Source organism: Nyctibius grandis, chromosome 33 (assembly GCF_013368605.1).
Source record: "Nyctibius grandis isolate bNycGra1 chromosome 33, bNycGra1.pri, whole genome shotgun sequence".
In the NCBI taxonomy this organism is placed as follows: Eukaryota; Metazoa; Chordata; class Aves; order Nyctibiiformes; family Nyctibiidae; genus Nyctibius; species Nyctibius grandis.
This window is the reverse complement of record NC_090690.1, coordinates 3,561,791-3,584,254: the sequence shown is the minus strand read 5'-3', so window position 1 is coordinate 3,584,254 and position 22,464 is coordinate 3,561,791. Positions and strand designations below refer to the sequence as shown.

The following is a 22,464-nucleotide window of genomic DNA, read 5'->3' as shown; positions in this document are numbered from 1 at the left end:
TGAAAATACAGCTTTGACTGTCTAACTGTCAATGTATGGTATAATGATGTATTACTCTTAGTAGACAGCTAATTGAAAATGTGAGTTTAGAAGAAAATAAATTATCAGCTATTCTGCATTTTCATAGAAATCAAACCCAAGCTGCCCAGTGCCATACACTCAGAGCACCATAAGTTCATGGGGAACGTACCTCATTGCAGTATGAATGGCAGAGAAGGAGCCTTTGGAGAGGAGGCTGGGGGAAGGAAAAAGCTGAGAAAATCACCAGTTGCTCAGAAAACAGCTCATAGCAGTGGTAACATCCACAGCAATAAACTGAATTAAATTATGAAAAAGAAAATTTCAGGGCTGCTAAAACACATTGTCAGGGAATTGTCTGGTTCCTGGGCTTAGTCTTGGCATATTTAGACTAGCAGAGTGCTGTACCCTGTAGATGAGGCTAAATGAGAAGACTAAGTGGTACCTCTGGCCTCAACATCTCTGAACCTGTGATACTGAGACAGAGCCCTTTTCCCCTGGTTCTGCCAGATGAAAAACATTATCATAAGACACCTTTATCAGTTCACTTCAGTTTCATTTCAAAATAATCAACCATTCTTTAAAGCAAGAGCGAGCATGGGAAAGTGACCCAAATTATCACCAGGTACCATACTGTGTATTAGAGGCTGCAATAAAACTGAGGTATCAGTAGATTAAGTAACGTACATGAACCCATGTACATGGAGAGACACAGCGAGCCTGGGGCTTGAGAGATGCAGCAATGCCCTGTTTCACACAAGGACCTGGCATCCACACTGAAGATTACGAGGAGCTCAGATTCTGTGTTGCACAAGTCACAAAAGTAGCTCAGCTTTAGCACGCTTTCTACCTCCAGCCAGGATTTGCAGCTCTACGTTTAAAAAAAGACAGAGTCACAACAATGAGGCTTCCTTACACAGCTGCAGTACAAACACTGTACCTGCATTATACAAATTCATGGTGTTAGTGCTTAACGCACAGATCAAAGCTACCTAAACCTGCACTGACTTAATAGATGCTCACAGTTCCTTTGGAGGAACCATTGAGTCAGCCAGTAATCCATGAATTAAGAGTCCCTAATGTTCCATTTTGGTACCACAGATTATATCTAAAAGCATGACTATACATCCGTCAGTTCGAAAACAAATCCAAAGTTATGTTAGAGAAAAATTAATTAACAAAAGCTACATTAAGATAAAGCTGAAATGCTGTATTCAGCTGTAGTTTGCAAGGACACAAAATGATAAATTAACCAAGTTTGAAACGGAAATTGCACATGGTAATTACATGATTTATATTACATAAATAATGAATTAATATTAATTAATTCCAGAGATATGGATTCTATTCTGAGTTAAGACAGCATGGTTCCTATGCAAAAAAGACCCTCATTGTTCCACCTTGGTCTTTCTTTTACTACTTTTGTCATCATGACTATTCAGATTGCAAACTCTTAACAAATAAATTTTACATATTTTTAAAATTTAAAATATTTAGAGAGCACCTTGAGACAATCTCAACAGAATAGATACTACAATTACCAAAACCTGGGAGGTTCTGAAAATAGCACTTCATTTTTTTTCCATAGAAAGCCAGAGGCATTACAGAGGGAAGGAATCCACACAAGAACACGAGTCCATCGCTTCCCACTGGATCTCATTATCTCCTTATTGGCTGTTCCTTCCTGTGGATCCCCGTTAATGGGGTTGCCAATTTGATTATTAGGATAGATGTGCAAGCAAATAGCCACCTATGTGACAGCACCACCCTCTGATATTAAATCAAGACTCCCACACCTCGTGACATTGCATCGGGATTCTGACGCCAGCACAGCACTGGGAATGCCCTGTACCAGCACACCCAGCCAGGCAGAGCCAGCAGCAGCAGCTACAGACATCGCTCTCCCGGTTGCAGACGAAGAGTAAATGCCTCAGCTACTCAACAAGAATATCTGCTGCATAACAGCGCAGTCACTGGCCCTGCAAGATCCAGGCTGAAACGCAGAGCACCCCATCATAAGGAAAGAGTGAAAGACATGACATTTTCCAAATTACCATTCTCTCCTTGCCAGAAAATTAAGTCCAGCCCAATGTATTTTTATTAGTGGACAACACTTGCTTGGTGCACAGGGGAAATTTGTTGGGGAACTATTATGCTACCACATCATGCTTAGTTTCAGCTGACTGGATATAAACCTGTATGAGAAAGGTAACGCCAGGCAGGAAGAGAAGAGAGAGAAAAAGGCAACAGAGAAACCTGTTCTATCAATGCATGGTGCAACGGGACCGGGTGACAGTGATTTATAATGCAGTATTAAAGTGTCATAGTGTAACTGTCACTCTCAGCGTTTTGCGAGCTAAACCATGTTAGCTGCAGACAGAGCCCTGACTGCAGAACAGGGTGTTGAAGAAATGTAATGGGATCTGACACTTTTTGTTCCTCCCTGAATTAGTGCAATTCAGAAATGAAATTTTCCATGATACTGCTGCCGTAATTCGGAAGAAAATTTTGTATGTAGAACAGTTGGGTTTCAAGTTTTATATAAGCTGTCAGTATGGAGGAGAGGATGTGGATGAGGTAGATGTAAGACCCTCGACAACACGCAAGTCTGCAGTTCCAGCAGAAACAAAACACAGATGGAGAGCCCAGTTTGCTTTCACTAAAGCAATACCAAACTTACAGAGCTTCCCATCATTTTCAGAGAAAGCCCTAATCCTGCCACCTGCTTAACTCTGGCCTGGTGAAAAGGCATTGATGAGGCTCTGCTGACATTCCAGGATGGAGAGAATAGGAGAGGCTTGGAAAACATCTACAAGGAATTTAATTGTGGCAGCAGAGCCTGCATCCCGTTACATTACCTTGCACTGTACTACTGTACTGCTCTCCTCCACCCACGTGTGCTGAACACGCCGCACTGCTGCACAGTGCCTTTCCCCACCCCAGCTGGCCCCAGGGCCAGAGAGGCCGAGCAATCGCCCTGCTTGCTCCCCCATGAAATTACATAGTGCTGCCTTGCATCGAGACAAAGCTCCCCTTGACATCACTTTGTGTGCGCAAAGCATCGATTACCTTGAGGGAAAGTTAAGGGCCAATGGTTTCATCAGCTCCTAACGAATTTTGGTCTGTAACTTCAGTCACAAAGTTACAGTAGAAAATAACAACCAGGATTTAGGTTATTTTCATTTCTTAAGAGACATGAATATAAGCATACTTCACACAAATAACTATTGCAAATACATGATCAATAAAGTATTAGACATGAGTTTTCCAAGTGAATAGACAAGTCATTTACCTGAGATTAAACATCTGATAATAGCATATTCCTCAACAGGTCTGGGAAGTTCTGACTCCGATCCCCAGTTCTTGGGGAGTTTATATGCAGAGTTTCTCTATAAACCAGGGCACAGCAAAGAATCTCCATACTAGAAGTCTAATGCCCACTTCTTCTGAGGATTAGAGTATTTTAGTAAAGGCTACAAAAGAATATTTGCACGTACTACAGCCCTCAAATTTGTGGAACTTTAATCTAGGAAGATTGCGCCTATTCCACTTCAGATGGTTAATAAAACAGATGAAAAAAACCTTAAATGTAATTTTTGTGGTTGAGAATCCTTCAAAACCCAATGTAACCATTGTAAAGTTAATTTGCTCATTAAAAAGCTATAATTTCAAATGCCTTTTTTCCCTTTTGTAGGATTTACAGTGATATAGCTACGTGTTCACGTATATCCCAGGGATAGCTTCACAGATAAAAGAAAAAATCCTGTATCTTATGGGAGATTTATTTTGCTACGGAAGAATGTAAATTTGGCAGAGAAATGCAGAATCAGGATGATGTTGATAACTGTCTGAGAAAATTATCATTGGAAACTTAATTTTACTACTGGAAGCAGATACTAGCAATGAGATGAATAACTGGAAAAACAATTCTCCATTAAGAACAGTTTCATGGGGTAGTTTACAGCCAGCTGAAAGATATCTACATATACGCATGCATCCATTCATAAATCAAGTAGGTTCAGACAAATAACAAGCAGGAAATTAAATCCAAAGCCATATTACATACACATCAGAATACATTGATAAATACACACCAACTCAGTAAATATTTTGTTTCTTGTAAGAACTTTCGAGAAAAATATTTTCTGTTTGCATCAAAACATACATCTATTCTAATTTAAAGAAGAAAAATGTTATTTTCTAACAAATACTTAATTTTGTAACGAGCTATTTGTCCTTAAAAATCCAACACAGGGAATGTTACAGATGTTCTAATATGCCTGCACATGTAAGACTCTTGTTGGGTTGTTTTAACTCTGATTTATATAGTCACAAATGTACGTCTGCTAACGCCTTACTGTCTTACCTAAAGAAAATGCCACATGAAGTATGTATAACAAGTCATGGTATCAGCAGGAACTTTCCAGAAATGAAACCCAGTGCATCTACAGAGGAGGTTACAATGGTGAGCTGCAAGAAAATACAGCTAAGACAGATCGCCTTTATCCAAAGAAAGTTTTATGGGCAAGCATGCATCTTACAGCAATTCTCTAACATTCATCTTATTTACCTCACCACATCCATTATGTCACGTGAATAAATGACATACGAGACTAAGTAATGCAAAAGAGAGGAAAGAATCTATATTTTCCAAGTTCTTTATTACCATGTTGACTATTTGAATTTCCTCCTTCTTACAGAAAGCAACTAATGTTAAACTGCTCCTTGACTTACCCCTCTAACCAACACGCACACACTAGACACCTACACCTCCCTGACCCCAATCTCCTCTGGGAAAGGAAAGAAAAAGTCAGATGTCTGTACGTTACATTATGATGTTATTTAACAGATCTTTTTCATGTCAAGGTCTTATGCTGTTGTGAGTAAAGAGAAAATCTACATTTTTTTTTTTTCCTTTTTTCTCCATTGCTTTCAAGTTTGAATGCCTTGGTCTGCTATAAAAGAGAAGAAAGCAAAGAAAGTAAATCCATCATTGAGACGGACAGCATGAAGTAAGATATAATACATATGCCATACATGATTTAGAGGATTCTGGCATAAGAACTGAATAGTAAGGCTCCGCATGCAGATTCATTGATAACGCAGTAATTTATGTGACAACATTTAAGAAAAAAAAATTACACAGGAGGAATACACAAAAATAAATTTCCTTCAACACAGCCTAAATTTAATAAAGCAATCTAGCAACTGCCAGTGAATACCAAAACTCCAGAGTGATTAAATAAGTAGAAGCATAAATTATGCAACGCAGTTAATCAACGCGCATGCAATTTGGAAGAGCTCTTCTGCACAGCAATGCAATGTTCAAAAAGGAAAGTGCCCTCTGCATCGTGAAGCCTCTGCAGCCCTGAGACAGCAGCATCCCACGTGCACACAAACCGTCTGCAGCACATGCAGTGCCCTGGGTCAGTATTTCAATCTTATATTGCAGGAGGGTTTTCCCTTCGCAACACTATCCATTACTGGGGCCAGGCTTCTGCAGCCATGCTGTAGGGAGCACCTGAGTATAGCAGGCTTTCTCTGATGCATTTATTTTAACACACAAAAAGGATTTCCTTCCCCCACCCCCTTCTCATTGTGAAAGATTAAGGCTAATCTGAACAGTCCCCCAGTAGAAATATAGGATTTATTTTCCATACTCACTTAAAAGCACTAGCTTGAATTCACGACATCTATCAGTGTTTAGCATCACTGACTAGCTTCATTAATAGCTCTCCCAATTTCTAATGTGAACATAAGTTTCTCCACATACATACAACGCACACTTTTTTTCTTTGCCGTTTTAAAGGCACAAATTTATGCTAGCAATTTCAAATGCATTTAAATGGCGTTAAAATGGCATTTCAATGAGACAAGCGGCTCAGTCATTCCTTCACCCACCTAAGATGCAGAAGACCAAGGTTGGTTTCAGTGTCTGTCTAAAGCTGTGATTTAGATAGCTCATGTAGGCCCTTATGTTCACAGGTATTTCTGTGTTATTCCCCTGTAAAAGTGTCAAGATTTACATAACTACAATCCTTCAAACATCCGAGCTTAGAACTTTCTTTCCCTCTGTATCTTACTTTCATTGTCTTCAAAATTCATGGTAGTGAGTCCTAAATTCATCACGATAACGAAGGATGCGCACGCTAGAAATCATGAGGTGTTAGGGTAATTTTAATCTAGCTGAGACTGACAACTGTCAGGCTCCTTTGAAAATCGCAGGTTTAAAAATAAAGTGTATTATTAACAATGCTGGGTGCGAAGGAATCAGAGCATTATAAACAAAGACCTTCTTTTCTATTAGTGGATCCTGTGCCACTGCCATTAACATGAACTGGAATCAAATACCTTTTATACAAAACTAGTATAAATTTGTAAGTCCTTAATTCATGGATTCTTCCTTCTTTTCTTTTTAAATCAGTCCCAAACATCTCAGCTGAATTGGTGAACTAATCTCCACACCAGAACAGGAATTCAGCCTTCTGACCCACTTCAGCTCTTGGTCTCTGAGCGCTGCAGAGACAGGTTCTTGTTAAATAAATGGGACCGCTCCACAAGACAGTATTTCTTATTTGCTATTCAGATGATGCCAAGACTTTCCACTTGAATAGACAAAAAAATCTTTCCTTATTTCAACAGGATCAGAAAATGGATTTTCTTTAGCAGCTAGTTAGAGTAAAATACAATATATTTATGTCATGAAAGGGCCGATACAGGTTTCACTGTACAAAGAGTCCGGTCAGAAAAAAGTCGGTGAAGTCACACGATGCAACTGGCAGCTGATACATACACGAGTCCTAAAGGAACCAAGGCAACGACTCCACACCTCGAGACACAGGTAGACCAAGTGCTTTAAAGTACTTAGCACTTGTAGACAGATATCAAAATCCCACGAGAAAAGATGACCATTTAATATATGTACACTTTACAGCCTAGGAAACAGATTTTAGATAGCTTATCTTATGTCCTTTGATAAGCCAGAGGCTGCAACAGAGCCCAGTGAAATATCCTACAGCATTTGATACCACAGATCTTTATTCTAAGCAGCAGGTCGTACTAGGCGTAAACCTTGACACAAAGGCCTGTAAAATCATACTCCATCCAAATTATCTCACCTTTCTCTAGTTTTGGAAAAAAGTCCCCTGCAGTTCTGGCTGAGTCCCTAGTTCATAAATTTCCAGTCTTCCTATTGTGATGTATTAATTATGCAACGTGCACAACCAAACAAAAACCAGTTTACACACAGGATTGGTTTTTAAACAGTTGCACATTACCTTGAAAAACAATCAGACACACATTGGAATTTATCTCTGTGACCTTGAGCGATAATTAATCAGATCTGCTGTGAATCATGACTGATTTATTTCAGGTGACCTTCCAAGACTCTGCTGTCTAAGAAGTTTTATAGGGAAGTGATTAATGAGAGGCCCAAAGCTTCAGAGATCTGACATACGCCTTATGGTTGTGACTGACCCACTGCCTCTGTCCCAGCACCTCCCAGGAGTGGACAGCTGATCTGCCTTCTCTCTTGGAGGACCTGATGGGGTGGTGGAAAAGAAGGGGGTACAGACAAAGTGTGGAGTCAGACACTCTGGCATGCAGTGAAAGGACGAGAGGCAACGGGCATAAACTGAAACAGAGAAAATTTCACTTGAACATCAGAGAGCTTTTTTACAGTGAGGGTGCTCAAGCATCGGGGCAGGCTGCCCAGAGAGGCTTTTGAGTCTCTATCCTTGGAGATAATTCAAAACCCAACCCTAGGTGACCCTGCGTTGAGCTGGAGAGTTGGAGTAGAGGATCTCCAGAGGTCCCTCCCCGCCTCAGCGACTCTGTGATTTTGCAAGGTACTTTAAAGCTAAGCACACTAGATGAAGATGTTTCCAAAAGACAGAAGAGGCTGGTACTATCCCCACATATCCCCCTTACTGAATCGTCAAAGGGAATGTAACCGTCTCTTGAAACAGGGTTTCAATGAAGATTATATTGTGTTTGCACCTTTTCTCCAGTAAACACTGCTGTTCTGTGCAAAACGGCCACTACAGAGCATAAACTGAGCTGTAACTTTGCTTACATAGATTTCTTACTGTAAAGCCTCCATCTGTTTCTCTGTGCTTGAACTTTGGAAGAGCTGAAGCCTCTGCTTTGCCTTTACCCTTCACTACTCAGATTCCGCTCCATGTGAGAATCAGAGCTTCATTTTGTTCTATCACTCTTCCTCAGTATCACAGAAGATGTGTGCAGCTCTTGCAGGCAGTTTCTATACCCTTCGCAAAGTAATCTTCCTAATCACGATCTGAAGCAAAATCCAATTACAGGCCCACTCTTCTGTCCATTAGATTACTATTAGCAAAGATAAAAGCTATTGCTTGTAGCACTGCCCTGCCTCTCTGCTATCCCAAAACCTCCCACTCAGCTCTAGAAATAATAGCGACACACACTGCTATGGAAGGATCCATCAGGAGGAATATCTTCCTTTCTGGTTAGCAGAAATGAAGGGACCAGCTGCTTTTGCAGCCGATGGTGGATGTGAATCATGCTCATTACAGTCCAGATCTGAGAAGAGCTCAATACCTGATCACTGGCTCCTTCAGGCACCTACAGGGGCAGTCAGCTTTTCAAAACTGCTCTGAATTCCAGAGTTCCCACATAAGTCTTCCAGGGTTTGATGCTTGGTGCTGAGTGCTTTTCATTAAAAAAACCCCTGCCCACAACCACAGCTGTTGGAATCTCTGGCCAAGCATTAACACGTAGATGCCAGAACACACTCTCTTCTTTTTCTGCAGCTTGCTGACCCTCACGACCGTAAAGAGTGGCTACAATGGATTCACCGTGCAAAGACCAAAGGGACCACGTCAGGAGTAGTGAGGGAGCACAGCACAGGTCTACTGAAGCAGCCAGCACAAATGTTGGAAAGGGGAGGCAAGGTGACAGCAGAGGGAAGGCAGACGCATGCAAGAGACACAAACCAGTCCCTGGAAAGCAAGGAGCACACCTACAGGGGTACTGCGGGAACTGCTCGTGTCTCCTCTCTCTGTGATAACCACGAGTTAACTTGCTCCCTTTCAGCCACGCTCCCACACACAGGAACAGATAGAAGCTTGCTGAAGCAATGTAGACAAGGGGACAGGCCAGCTAATTAAAATGCCAAGCCTGGCTTTGCTGCTTATTTCTTGTGGGATCTATCACTTCACCGGTCCGTATCATTCCCCTTTATCCAGCTCATCTGTTCTGAGCAGGGGCTGCACTCTCCTTAAGCACCTGTACATCACTAAGCACAACAGGGCCCTAATCTCAGGACGCCTCAGCATTCCTCTAATATAAATAATAATATGCTTAATTATATATGCTGATAGACTGAAAAGATTAGATAAACACATTGTACATAACCCTAGCAGTGAATCTGCTGCTCTGAGAGCTTAGAGATTCCTTTGAGCTGTTCCGGTGGCAAATTTGATCCTTTGTATACAGACTCCCTTTGAAGTCTTCTGATCCTTTCCCATTGACTCACGTTCACACCACTTGTTTCTGAATTATATCCCAGTACTAAGTGAAGCAGCACAAGTTGTTTCAGATAATTTTCCATCTATTTAATTGTACCTGTATGCCTCAGATATACCCAAAGGAAACCTTTTAGTTCACTAGCGTCTCTTTCATTTTTCACCCTTGTAAAGTAAATATATATATAAAAAACAAAGGAAACATCCATCATGTCCAAAGTATATGAGAGATCCAACTCCCTGAGACCTCACTACACTTGCTGAGACGATCCTGGCTTAAGGATCTTAACTAATTTTCCTTGACAAAGATGTCTGGGGTGATATTCATCCTCAACAGACAGATAAGAAGTCCACCTTCTAACAGAGAGGTTTGAAGCAGCCCGCTGCATTTCTTATGATCATCCACAGGTTACCTTCACTGTGCAGAAGAGCTTCCTGATGAGGTGAAAAAAGAAAAAGAAATGAAAGAAAAGGCAAGGGCGGAGGGGGGGTGGGGGGAAGAGAAAGATTCACAAGGAAAGCTAGAGGCCTAATTTAACAGCAGTTTTTCATGCGCTTAATTGAGCTTTAGGTTTTGTGTTTATCTTTGATGTTTCTCCAGTAACTTCAAACTGCCAGAGGTACAAGTCCAACAAAAATCACGAGCAGTTACTGGATTTTAAAGTTGCTCACAGATACGCCATGTGAACACAGGCTCATTTGGTTTTAGATATTTACTACCTTCAGCACAATGAAATGTGACATTGCTGCTCGCTGCTAACTCACGCTTCTTTTTTAAGCTCATGAAACAAAGTGCTGGATCCTTGGCTTGGTGAAATCTCAGTATCGCTCTGCAGGGTTGTGCTAAATTGTACTTGTTTAGGAAAGGCCTAGCCATTTTTTTTCCATTTGCCTACAGCACTTTTAGCATATCTATGACTACAGTTCTGAGTACCCAAGGAAATTTGTACGGTGGTGGGATTGGAAAATTCATTCCTGCACAGGCTCAGGGAAGAAACAGTTTCCAAATTGCTTTTTATAGTGCACTAGTGTTTTGCATTGCTACGCTTGGGTATTTTCCTTGTTGTATTTTTATGTAAATGTTCATATGCTTTGGCAGAATGTGGATTGATAATTTTTTTCAGCAAAACAAATCTTTAATGAATGTATTTGTATCTATATATAGTACTATTTAATACGCATGGAAACTTCATGACAGGGAAGAACTTGCAAAGGGTTCTCAACATGCTGTAGGAATTATTCAAGGTTTTAGAACCCTGTCTTACAATAACTCAGCTGAGCAGCTCATTCCATTCAAGGGGATGGCAGAGATCTTTTCAGTTAAAAATAAGGCTAATTTGTTCAAACACACATTTGTTTTACATGAAAGAATTTAAGAATTTCTCATCTCAAAACACAGTGTGCAAAGCTCAGAGTATTAGTAATTAGCTTCAAGGGTAGGACTGACCTCATCCACTTTGATAACACATATACATATGTAGATGCACACATGTATGTTAGCCTAAGTGTCTAAAATCAGCCTTTGCAAATGTTCACTACTATAATTTTGGAAGACTAAATCAGGCTTTTCTTAGTGATGGACTGTGGGCTTTGGCTGCCTAAATCTACCCACTGTTTGCTAAATCCTCTGCCCAATAAATAATAACTGTAGGATAAAACTTCATGATGAACTTCTGAAGTCAAAGAACAAGAGATTAAAGTTTGGGGGGTTGAGAGGTTTTTTCTGTTTTTTTTGGCTTTCTGTTTTGTTTTTGGTTTTTTTTTTTAGTCTAAAATGCATTCTAAACAGTAGGTTGCTCTTTTATGCTAACTATGTCTGGGAGAGAATGGAAATACTTGCTGAGAAAGGGGCATAAATAGCTCTGATGTCAAAGGCACTGAAAAGCTTTATTTACACTCACTCTGTGTGAATACCAGCTTCCATATGGCCAAAGCCATGGATTACAGCTCGGGGGGGGAAGGTGAACAGGTTACCTAGAGCTTCCTGCACAAATTGTAGTCTTGCACAAATTGTAGTCTTCCAGCAAATAACATCGTTCTCAGCTTCTTCTGTTCTAATAGGTCCATCTGAAGTACTTTATCATTCAAATCTGTTGTGAGCTGAAGTAATATGAAGTTTCTCTAAACTAAGTGAATAAAAGTGAAAAAAAGAAAGCGGAGGAGACTGTTGTGCTCTTCAAGATTATTGTAACAAGTGTGTTTTCTCTCCAGTTGGGATTAACGGAGGGGACTATTAGAAACAGAAACAACAAGTAGCGGAAAACCACTTCAGGGTCCTCTCTTACAACCTTTTCTGATGCTGCTGTGATATTACAGAGTGAGACAGCATAATACTAAAGACTGGCTGAGTGAGAGCAATGAAGCTGCAGCTTTTGCCACTGTTGGAGTTGAAGAACAGCTGCTTTAGCAGATACAGCACTGCATCTTGTGCATGGTAAGAAAGCTTTTCTGCTAGACTTGTAACAGGATTAAACACACTGAGAAAATGCTCTCATCTGTGTATGATACAACACTCCCAATATCTATCCTGGAGCAACAATGCTAAAGCAGATCTTTTAGCAAGCTGCTAATTGGCTATCAAGGGGGGAGGGTGGTGTGGGGACAGAGAGAAGAGAGATGAATTAATACCCATCAAAAGTTTCCAATCCTGGCCCAGACAGCCCAAAGTCATCAGGCAGAACTGGACCTCTCACCCACTGGACTACATGGCCCATGAGAAAAGGCCGAGGAAAGGCTAAGGGTATTAGGATTGTTTAGGTGGAAGAGGGGGAAGCTAATGGGGGTGAGGGGTGCAATCCTCTATCTACAGTAAAGGTCTAGAGAAGATGGAGTCAGAGTTGTTCCAGGGATATATAATGAAAAGACAAAGAGGCAATGGTCACGAGTTGAAGGAGGGAAATTCTGATTGTATATATTTAAAAAAAAAAATTTACCAAGAGAGTTGTTAAAGACTGAAACACGGCCCAGAAAGGTTGGTGAATCTTCATCCTTGCAGATTTTCAGACCTGGACTAGACAAGGCCCTGTGCAACCTGATCTAGCTTTGAAATTAGCCCTGATAAGCAGAGGATTAGACTAGATTATCTCCAGTGGCTGCTTCCAAAAGAAATCTTTCTTCAATTCTATGACTCCAAGTTCTTCCACCCTGTTAAATCCTAATGTTGCCACGAAAATATGCCTGAAAAATGTCATGTCCTATGGCAATACAAACAAGTTAACATGGTACCAAGCTAGAAAAATTAACAGGATTTCAAACAATGGATGCCTGCAGACTGTTAGTGCCTTCAGAGAAGCAAGAAGCTGTCAATACACCCTGGGAACATCTCAATAGCCTTAAGGAATCCGCTGCCTCTGCTATGGCAATATCAAACAGGAAAGCCTCTTTACTTTTCTGTGGATTCACATATAATTTTTATAATTCACCGATCTCGCAGATATTAAAGCTAGCTAATGATAGCCCTTCACGCTATTCTTCCATCAGCACCTTTAAAGTATTATTTACAGACAGAAAGAGCTTTGCTTTGATTGCTGCCTATTTGAACCATTGGTTGATCAGCGAAAAATCAAAACCAATTATTTCTGTGCCTGTACAGTTTCCCCTCATCTGACGCCTTTGAAAAACTGAAGAAACAAACTGCACAGAATTTATACTTTACCTTGTTCAGCAAAACAATGGGCTCTCTCAGCTCCTTAAAGATAAATGCCAGTAATTGTCATTTGGAATACTGTCTTGCCTGCTATGGATCATCTGTGCAACAAAATGTGTGTATTGGCAGCGTGCTACTAATTAGCCCGAGGCCAAGAGGAATAATACAACTCTTGACAGGAACTAAGCAGAGCTGGCAAAGGAGACCAGTGCTCTGATGCTCCTGTGAGTGGTTAGGCACAGTATCCGGATCAGGGAATGCAAAGGAGTCACACCTGAGAGAGGCAGGTTAACAGCTCAATATGAACAGGGGTAGGACTCGGATTTGTTTCACCTACCTCTCTGTTCCTAGTTGAGAGGCTTTAACTCCCTCAGTCCTAAGGTACATTCAGAAAGCAGATCTGATCTATCCACTGAAAATCTCTGAGGACTAAAGTGATTATACTCCTAATTTGAAGCCTTTCATGAAGTAAGAATTCAGAGTTTCATTAAATATGTAACGTTTAGCTCATCCTGGAGTTAAAAACAGTGCTTTGCAACTCTAAGAGAAACAGAAAGCAAATAAATACACAGAAAATTGGGATTTTTTTTAAACTCATTATTTTTCAGTCAATCCAATAATAACTCATAATTATTACAAGCTTGAGATTAGCACCACTGGTAAAGGATGTTTTTCTGTGGTCTCCAAAATACTTTAGTAGCAATTGTCTGTTAATCCAGGGACTTCTCCAGCAAGCCAGCACAGTGCTTGTGCCAAACAGCTGATTTCCATGCAGCTGCATGATTTCCCACAAAATTATTCACAGCTTGGTGATGGAAAAGATAATAAACATATGGAATAAGATGGAGAGGGGTTGGAGAAAAGAGGGCAGAAATAAAAATTCTAAAAATGCCAGCTGAGGAAATATGAGACAGGAGTAGGCACAAATAAGAGAAAAATGGGATCAAAGAGACAAGACTGACTTTGTCCATTTTCTGCAAGGAAATCCCTTTGTAATGAAGAAAATGAATGAAACAGCTACCAATCGCAGGCAGTAGGAACATTTTCAAATACTAATGTAGGTAAAGAGCTTAAATTTCATTTTCAGAGACTTCCCAGTTGCCAGTCTAGAAGATAATCCCAATGAAAGCATAAATTATGTGCCAAAGTCACTTTCAAAAATCAGTTTTCACCTATCCTGTTATTTTGTTCTGGAAAAATATATCTAGTAGCTGAGCTATGTTAAGAAATAACTGAAATCATCTTGCAATATAACATTGCCCATGGTAGGAGCAGGAATCTCATAGATCAGCAGAAAGCTACAGAAAGAGAGCGCTACACACTCAGTACATCTACTCATCCATATGTAAGATTCTTTTAGTTGCTTTAATAGCTGAAATCCACAGGAAAAAAGAACAAAACACAGGCAGTGAGGGGTGTTCTGTGGTGTAGTCAGTGAAAATAGCACCTTCGTACATCCTTTTGCTTCCCATTTCCCACAAAGCCTGCTGAAAGCACACTGAGCTTTCAACTGCTAGAGGGCAAGAGAGGACAATGTTGTAGGGATGGACAAATTAACAGCAAAATGGATAATGGAGGAAATTACCAAGTCAGCCCAATTCTGCGGTTCTCAAGCAAGCCAGTGTCTTGCAGATGTGCTATCTGGACTATTCCATTTATAGCAAAGTCAAGCTGGAAAAGAATAACGTACCAACAGCATTCCAAAAATTCTGGCTCAGAGAAAGAGCTGACAATTACCCTGTTTTTCAAATGTCAGGATGGAGTAGGCAAAATACTGCTTCTCTCTTGACACCATGGGAGATATCCAGTTCCATTCACAACCACGCCATCTGGCCGCCTGCCTTCTGTTGTACTAACTTCCCACTTCTGTAAACAGTTACTCTTGTTGGAGGCAGCTCTGTTTCCTAGAAATGCCAGTGCAACGTGGTCCTTGGCACAAGGAGGCACCAATCTAAATGATGAATGGACACCCTGGAGTGTTTATTCCAGTGTACCGCACCCCTGAAGAGCACAGTTTGCATTCTACAAGTATTTACCGCATCTCTGCGTAGGTCGTACCAGGAAATTAGGAACAGCACTAATTTCCATTTGTATCAGCATGAGTCAGCTTAAGTAAGACAACATAAAACACAACAGAACAGACATATACACCGACTTCCACCTGAAAATCTTTCATATAATGTGTTCCAATTAAATCACTGCTGCTTCAAGCCTTGAAATACTTGTTAAAGTTTGACTTTAACATTGAAGATCCCAGTTCTCGGGATTTTTAGCTGTCCCAAATTGGCCAGCACAGTGCAGAAAGTCAGGATATTTTCTCTGGTATCCTCAGTACATCTTTGAGACAGGAGTTTAACCCAGACTTTCATTTAGGACACAGGATTTTCTCCTGCTCCTCTCCTCAAACCACAGCACTGGAATCCCACCTATTCTGAGTACAGTGACAGAGAAACAGGAGACTGGGACCCAGGCATGAGGATGCACCAGGGAGAGAGTTGTAATTAGTATGGGTTTTTTGGATTAATACCTGGTAATACGGCAAAAACCCTCTGGGATTCCTGCTGACTAGCTCCCAGACGAAATACATGGTATGTGCACCACAAGCCTCCTCACCAAGTATGCCTGAACCCTGGTTTAGAACAACCTAACGAGAGATTACAGAATGACTGTGGGAATTTGTATTGCATTCTCATCATCCCCGGGCAGGACACAGACAGGGAACATAACAAGAAATCTCACAGCAAATTTTACAGACATAAAAGTTTAAATAGTTAAAAATAAACAAAGGAAGTTAATGGTTAATATCTTGCAAAAAAAAAAGCCATTGCTTGCTTCTCTGCTGTCAAGAAAAGCTCTGAGGAAAACAGTTTTGAGGAGGGAAGATGAAAGTACCTTTTAAACACTGAGTAAAATAAATTATGGAAATCTGTAAAACAGTTTAATTCAACTGTTTTATTGCTTAACTAACACTCTAAACCAATGACTTCAAGTTCATACCCACCCTGTGCGAGAGTAATTTCAATGCATTTTACAGAAACGCGTTCTATTCCAATCGATAAGAAATCCTGTACTAAGTAACATCTGCAGATAATGGCCTCACTCATGTTTTTTCAAGGTTAGAAACAGAGCTCCAAAACACAAGGATGTGGGAAAACAAACATTTGATTTTTTGCTCTGCCACAGGCAAATCACTTGAATCTCCACGTCCCCTGGGGGTAACATCGCCCTGCATTTTGGCCACTGTGTGAAGAGAAATATTAAAAATTATATTCTGCATCTTTAAGGTAGCAGATTCATAAATGATAGAAATGCTTATGATAAATAAACATTCCCAGACTTCATCTTGCTTCCTCTGCAAGACATCATGGAAAAAAACCCCACGCCAGTGAAGGCATTCTTTTAGGTTGAGGAAATCATCTTTCTCTGCCTGTCCCTCTACAGACTCAGAAGTCCTGTTCTCGTTCTTGTCAGATGCCAGCCTTCTACCAGAGCCCAGCTGCCTTCCCCTGCTCTGCTACTTTCCCAGTAAACCTCTCCATAAATTAACTGGGGCTACCTGTCTGAATATGAGGCACTGCTTAATTTACAGTTCCCACTGATGCTGAAGAGGCAAGAACCCAATGAGGCTTTTTAATTACTACATAGCTGGAGTTTTCATAGTAGAAAGTTCATGCCTGAGAATCCTCTTCTAATCGAGAGGCCAACAGATAAGGAACGCAATATAATCATTGCGAGTTCCTCAGATGCAAAGTATTAATAAAATGCTTCATTAACCCAAGCACCCCTCTCCCAGTTTACTTTCTGATCTTTTCATATATGAGCCATGCAAGCAGAGGAGAAGCGAAGTGGTTTGCCAACACTCCTTCACAACTGGTCAGCTGTAAACTGAGACACAACGTAAATGTGCCTGCCTTGAGCTTCTCTGATTACAGGACTCTTAGTCTGCTATTGATCTGTTACATACAGCACAGCAACATAAATCCCAGATTGAATTGCACAATTAAATTTAGTAATTCATTACTGCCATGGGCCAGTTGGTATTACAATAATACATCCATTAGCAACACCAAAACACGAAGAAAGAGCGAGAGAAGTTCCAGCAATGGCTTATTTTGAAGCTTCTTTAAAAGACAAATTTAGTGCGGATGGGATGATTCTGAGCAAAGAGCCTCTGAAAGTGCTTTTTAAATAGGAATTTAGATTTGTCATACACTAACTTAAAAGTGGGCCTGTAGATAGATGTGCATAATGCATGGTGGAAAATGCTTCGGGGTACGAATGGTGCACATGTGCAAAGTGAATTCAGGCAAACGCATCTTTGCTTGCTTAAGTCAAGTGGAACAGGCTGGACTAAGCATGTTATTTTCCCCTCTTTTATCACGAAAGTACATGCTGTTGTGCTGGAAAGCCATGCTCTGGTTTGCACACTGCAGCCTTGCAAACAGCTTATGGGCCAAGCACTTTCCTCCCCTCCCCACCCCAACAGGAAGGTGAAGTATTATTTTCTCTCAGAGAACACGTCCCAGTGGAAAGGATCTAACACAGTTACCACTATTATGCCTTTCTGCTTTAGCTGCAATAGCAGCAAGGAATCCAGCTACCTGTAAGGATCTGCGCCTCTCTCCCTGCAAATTCTGGTTTCACTGACATCAGCGGTCCATCACCTGTTCACCTTAATGACGCTGAGATTCCATCCTTACGTGTCCATTTGCATGAATAATCCTCAGCTGGATGCCCAGGCTAAATCCTTGACTCAAATCATTAGTGTTATGCTCATTCCTATTCTTCAAGCCTCACTTCCCTCCACTAGAGGCCCACAGCTATGTCCAATCACTTGCAGTCAGAGACAACAAAGCCATGGGATCCTTCTCAAGCAGATCTGGCTCATTTGCTGCTCTCAAAATGAGTGATTTTCTTTTGTCTCTCATGTTCAGCACACAACACTTGTATGCAAATAGGCACAGCCTTTCTCTCCCGGAGAAAAAGATGGTCAACTACAATTATTAATTCTCCACTGTTGTTATGACTTGAAACTGTTCTTTAAAGCCACTGTGATCTCTTTCAAGCAGTGGAGAAAAAGAGCACTTTAATCACTAAAAGTGCATTAAAAATTCAACACTCGAATCCTGCCTAATAGATTGATATTTCCCATGAGCTGTCAGGGTAAGATTAGCTATTAAAAATTCACTTGTCCACAGGCATGTTAAGTCTACCTGAAACTGGGCTCTGCTTGTTTTCTTGCTTGTTTATATGTTTAAAGAGATGCTTAAATTCCGATCTATTCACAATTTAAATAAATTAGAGAAAATTACGTCTTTTTACAATGTTTTAAGACCGGCTTCCATTTCAAGAGCCAGCAGACACTCGATCCTGCTCGTCCTTTCCAAAGTGTCAAGGTTGCCTCAGCGTCTGTAGCATACCCTTGATAAGGAGCACAGTGCAGTCGTTATTGCCCTGAGTTATAATTTGAAGCCATGTGTCTTAAACTCCCAAAATTCTGCTTTGTCACCACCAACTTTTCCATTAGCTGGGATGAGGGCTAATTAGAGAAGAGACACAAACATCTGCAGAGAATCAGGAAGCCCAGTTAAAGCTTAAATTAGCCTCTGAAAGTACATACTCCTCTCCACCGACTGAAAGGATTTAAGGTACGTAGGTAGGAGTCTATCCACAGCCTAAAACCAGGTAGAAGCAATCTACCCCTTCCTCAGTTCTTCCTTCCTTCCATCCACTCCTTCAGAGAGCTGCAAGAATCAAGCCTCTGTTGATACTGGCAAAGCACCAAGACATTCAGTGATGGACACACATTATTTAAAAAACCAAACAAAGCAAAAACCACCCAACAAAATCCCACCCTTGTCCCACCCCTCAAAAGCCAGACTCTGTTGGTGGCACAGCTCAAAATGCTATTTGCAGAATCCATGAATTATTTCCTTCCTGGGATGCATTCCTAGCTTTCTTACCAGCTAAAGGAACCCTGTCACTGGCCGGGATGCTAATGTGCTACATGGACACAGAACTGAAGGAGCCCCCTCCTCGGCAAGCTTACACACAAGAACAAGAGACCTCAGAGAGAACATCAAAAGAAAGACTGAAGTAATATTGATCAGCATGGTAAGCAGTTGTGACGACGTCTCAGCAGATTGATTGTTGAGATTTTTTTTGTCTTTTCCTCTATAAAAAGAAAAAGAACCTGAATGCCTTGAATCCTGGCGATGTTGGACATCTTGTAGCTTTCTGATTATAACCAAGTAACACACAAAATTTAATCTAGAGGAAAATCTGAACCGTGTTTGCCAGTCTAAGTGAATTCTCCTATGACGAAGATTCTATAGATAGCTTTCTATTTCATTTCATGGTATTTCTTCCACTGTGATGTTACAACCAGAAACCACACTGGGAACAATTTGGGACTGAATAGAAAATGATAGTGTCTAGACAGCAACTATGCCTGAAGTATTTTAGAGGAATAGAAAAAACAAGCATTACCATCAGCTCTAACAGAAGTTAATAATGATGTTAATTTTAATTTTAACTGATTCAAGATAGGTATTTAAAAAAACCACGCAAAACAAAATCAATGACCTGGAATGGGAATTCTAATTTCAAAGCTGGACAATTATTAATCATTTATATTATTCAATTAATACTGACTTTTCTAATGAATAGTATACTTTATGTCCCCATCCAGTATTCAAACACATCATTCACTTTTATTCTTCAGAAATAAAAAGAAATAAACAGAGCTGCAAAGGGTTTTGATGCACAATTAAAAGAAGAGTGAAATGAGGTATCGGATTCCCTTTTGCATTTGAGAAAAATCGTTCCCTTGAAAAAGAATTCTTTTTCTTTTTTAGCACTCCAAGGATTTAATGCCTTGCATTCCACCTGCACACCTTCTTTCTAAAGGAGCCTGCCAAAATTTTTATTCACAGAACATTTTCCCTGTCTTTCTGTGGTGCTAGAAGGTTGGGTTAGGTTCAGACATTCACAAAGAGGTCCTCAAGCAAATATTTACACGCTGAATGACCCAGACTAAAACTCAGCACTTCAGCTAGTCAGAAATATTCCCACAAACCCTTTTTTTGTGTATCAAAACAGGCTGCTCTGATGCAGTAAGAGTGCCTTACAGGAGCATATCACATCAAAATATTCGTAAAAGAATTTCAAAGCATTTGGTTCTACTGACGTCAAATTAAGTCAAACTGGCAGTATTTAGTAATCACCTGTTTCCTGAAAAAAATTACAGGCTTTGTATTTTTTTTTAAATTTCAAATTCATATTTGTTTAAGAATGTCACGTTTTTAATGCCAATCATGTCTTGTCAGAGCAAGAGCAATAGCTACGGCTGTTTGGATCCTGTGGGGTCAAGTATCTATCACAATCTGCTCCTTTACATCCAAAACAAAAGGCACATTTTTAAAAGAGCTCATCTAAGTTTTGCAGCTCATCTCCCACAGCCAAAGATGCAACTGGCTTCTTGACTTTTTCATGAGTAGGCAAGAAAAATCAGAAAAAGAAGAAAAGCATCAAAACACTCCATCCGGAAAGTGTCAGAAACATCATCAGTGCCACTGATGTGACATCAGTGAAACATCTCCCAGCCCCAAGTCAATGCTATCATTTCAAGGGAACACCAGAAGTGGTCTTTAGGGTCTCTAAACCAAGTGGCTCCATCAAACGCTACCCTTTCCATAATAATGCCATTATATTCTATTGGTGGAGGCTCTGCACGACTGCCCTGATAATGAAGTCCATAAAGGATGCAGTCTGCCTTCTGCAGAGAGACTGGAGCAGCCCCTGCCTGGCAGGGAAGGAAATCAATGACTCCAATGCAAGCACCCTGTTGGCTACAGTGTGGAGTTATCAATTTTCTTCCCCGCTAGACAGCAGCTGCTTCAGTCTCTCTGTTTTGTGTTTTTTTTTTTTTAAAGAAAAAAGAAAACACCCTAAAAGTAAAATTAAAGAAAAAAGAAACAAAAAAACATCCTCCATACAGCAGCTGGCCATGACATCATAAATCAGGTTGAAAACATTTACATGGAGGAAATTCATATTCATGTCAAGCTGAAGATCCAGATTGTTTTGATAAGATTTCAATTTTTACCCAGTACAATTTCCAGATCTTCCACCTTAATCACCAGGGCATGTGTTCAACTTCATTCACGGACCTAACTCTAAAAGCAGATCCCCTCAGCTGCTGTAGATAGCTGAATAAGCTCTACAGACATGGAAGGCTCTCCCACTAGGTCAGTGCCTGGCCCACTGTCTTCAAAAAATATATAACCACAAATCATAACCACAGCTTCAGCTCCCCCAACACATGCTGCCTGTGCTTCTATCTAGTAGCTAGTTTTTAGCATTGAGCCAGATACTGACCTGGTTAAAACAATCACTGAAATGAATAGTTCTGGGTCACATTGTTAACTGTGCTTGCTCCAAGGCCTCACTCTGTATACGTTCTGACTGTTCATCTTAAAGAAGGGCAAAGAGAGACACAGGTAGATAACGATTTTGTCTAAATAAATCAATTAAGTACCCAGTATAGTTACATCAGGACAGCACTTTTCAGAACAAGCATGGTTTTACAGACCACAAGAATGTTCTCTAATGTGTTTTCCTTTATAAAAAGGACCATAAAACTATAATGAATTAAAGCACCACTACACTGAGAAAAATTATGAAATAAACACAAACTCATCCCTTAAAACCTCACAGACTAGACCTACCTGGTTTTCCCATAGTTACTTTGAAAAGTAATTCGCAGAGCAACGAATGTAATTCATGAATCTCAATCACAAATCAAGTTTTAAACTTATCGTACATAATGGTAACCACGCATGCATGTGTATTTATCCTATGGTAAATGAGTTCTAGATGGTATCTTTCTCAGACAGGAAAGTAACATAGTGCTTATTACAGCTCAGATGATAGCATGGACAAGACAGACGACCTGTAGTAAATACACACCTCGGTTACCTTGCAGACAGCGGCTTGCTTGCCTGCCCACGTACTAACTCGCTGTCCTGGCAAGTTCACAGCATTAACACTCTCAGGGCTTTTGTATTAAATTGTTTGTGCTTTTCCATTTGTTAAGACTTTTAAATTAACAAAACTGCTTTCTCCTTCAGTGGTACACAACGGATAATGAGAACAATCATCTTGAATCTGTAAAATATTCTAGGACACTCAATAAACTTGATACAGTGCATGCAAGCCCATAATTTGCAGGGGAAAAGTAGCAGATATTTCATATTTAACCACTGCAATTGTCAACTCTGTGTACATGCATCACTGAAA

General features: G+C 40.4%; 1 protein-coding gene across 1 annotated transcript in view; it reads right to left on the bottom strand.

Moving 5' to 3' along the window:
- The window catches only part of LRRTM4 (leucine rich repeat transmembrane neuronal 4), a 193,226-nt gene that overhangs the window by 43,852 nt on the left and 126,910 nt on the right, over positions 1-22,464 (bottom strand). The window lies entirely within an intron of this gene.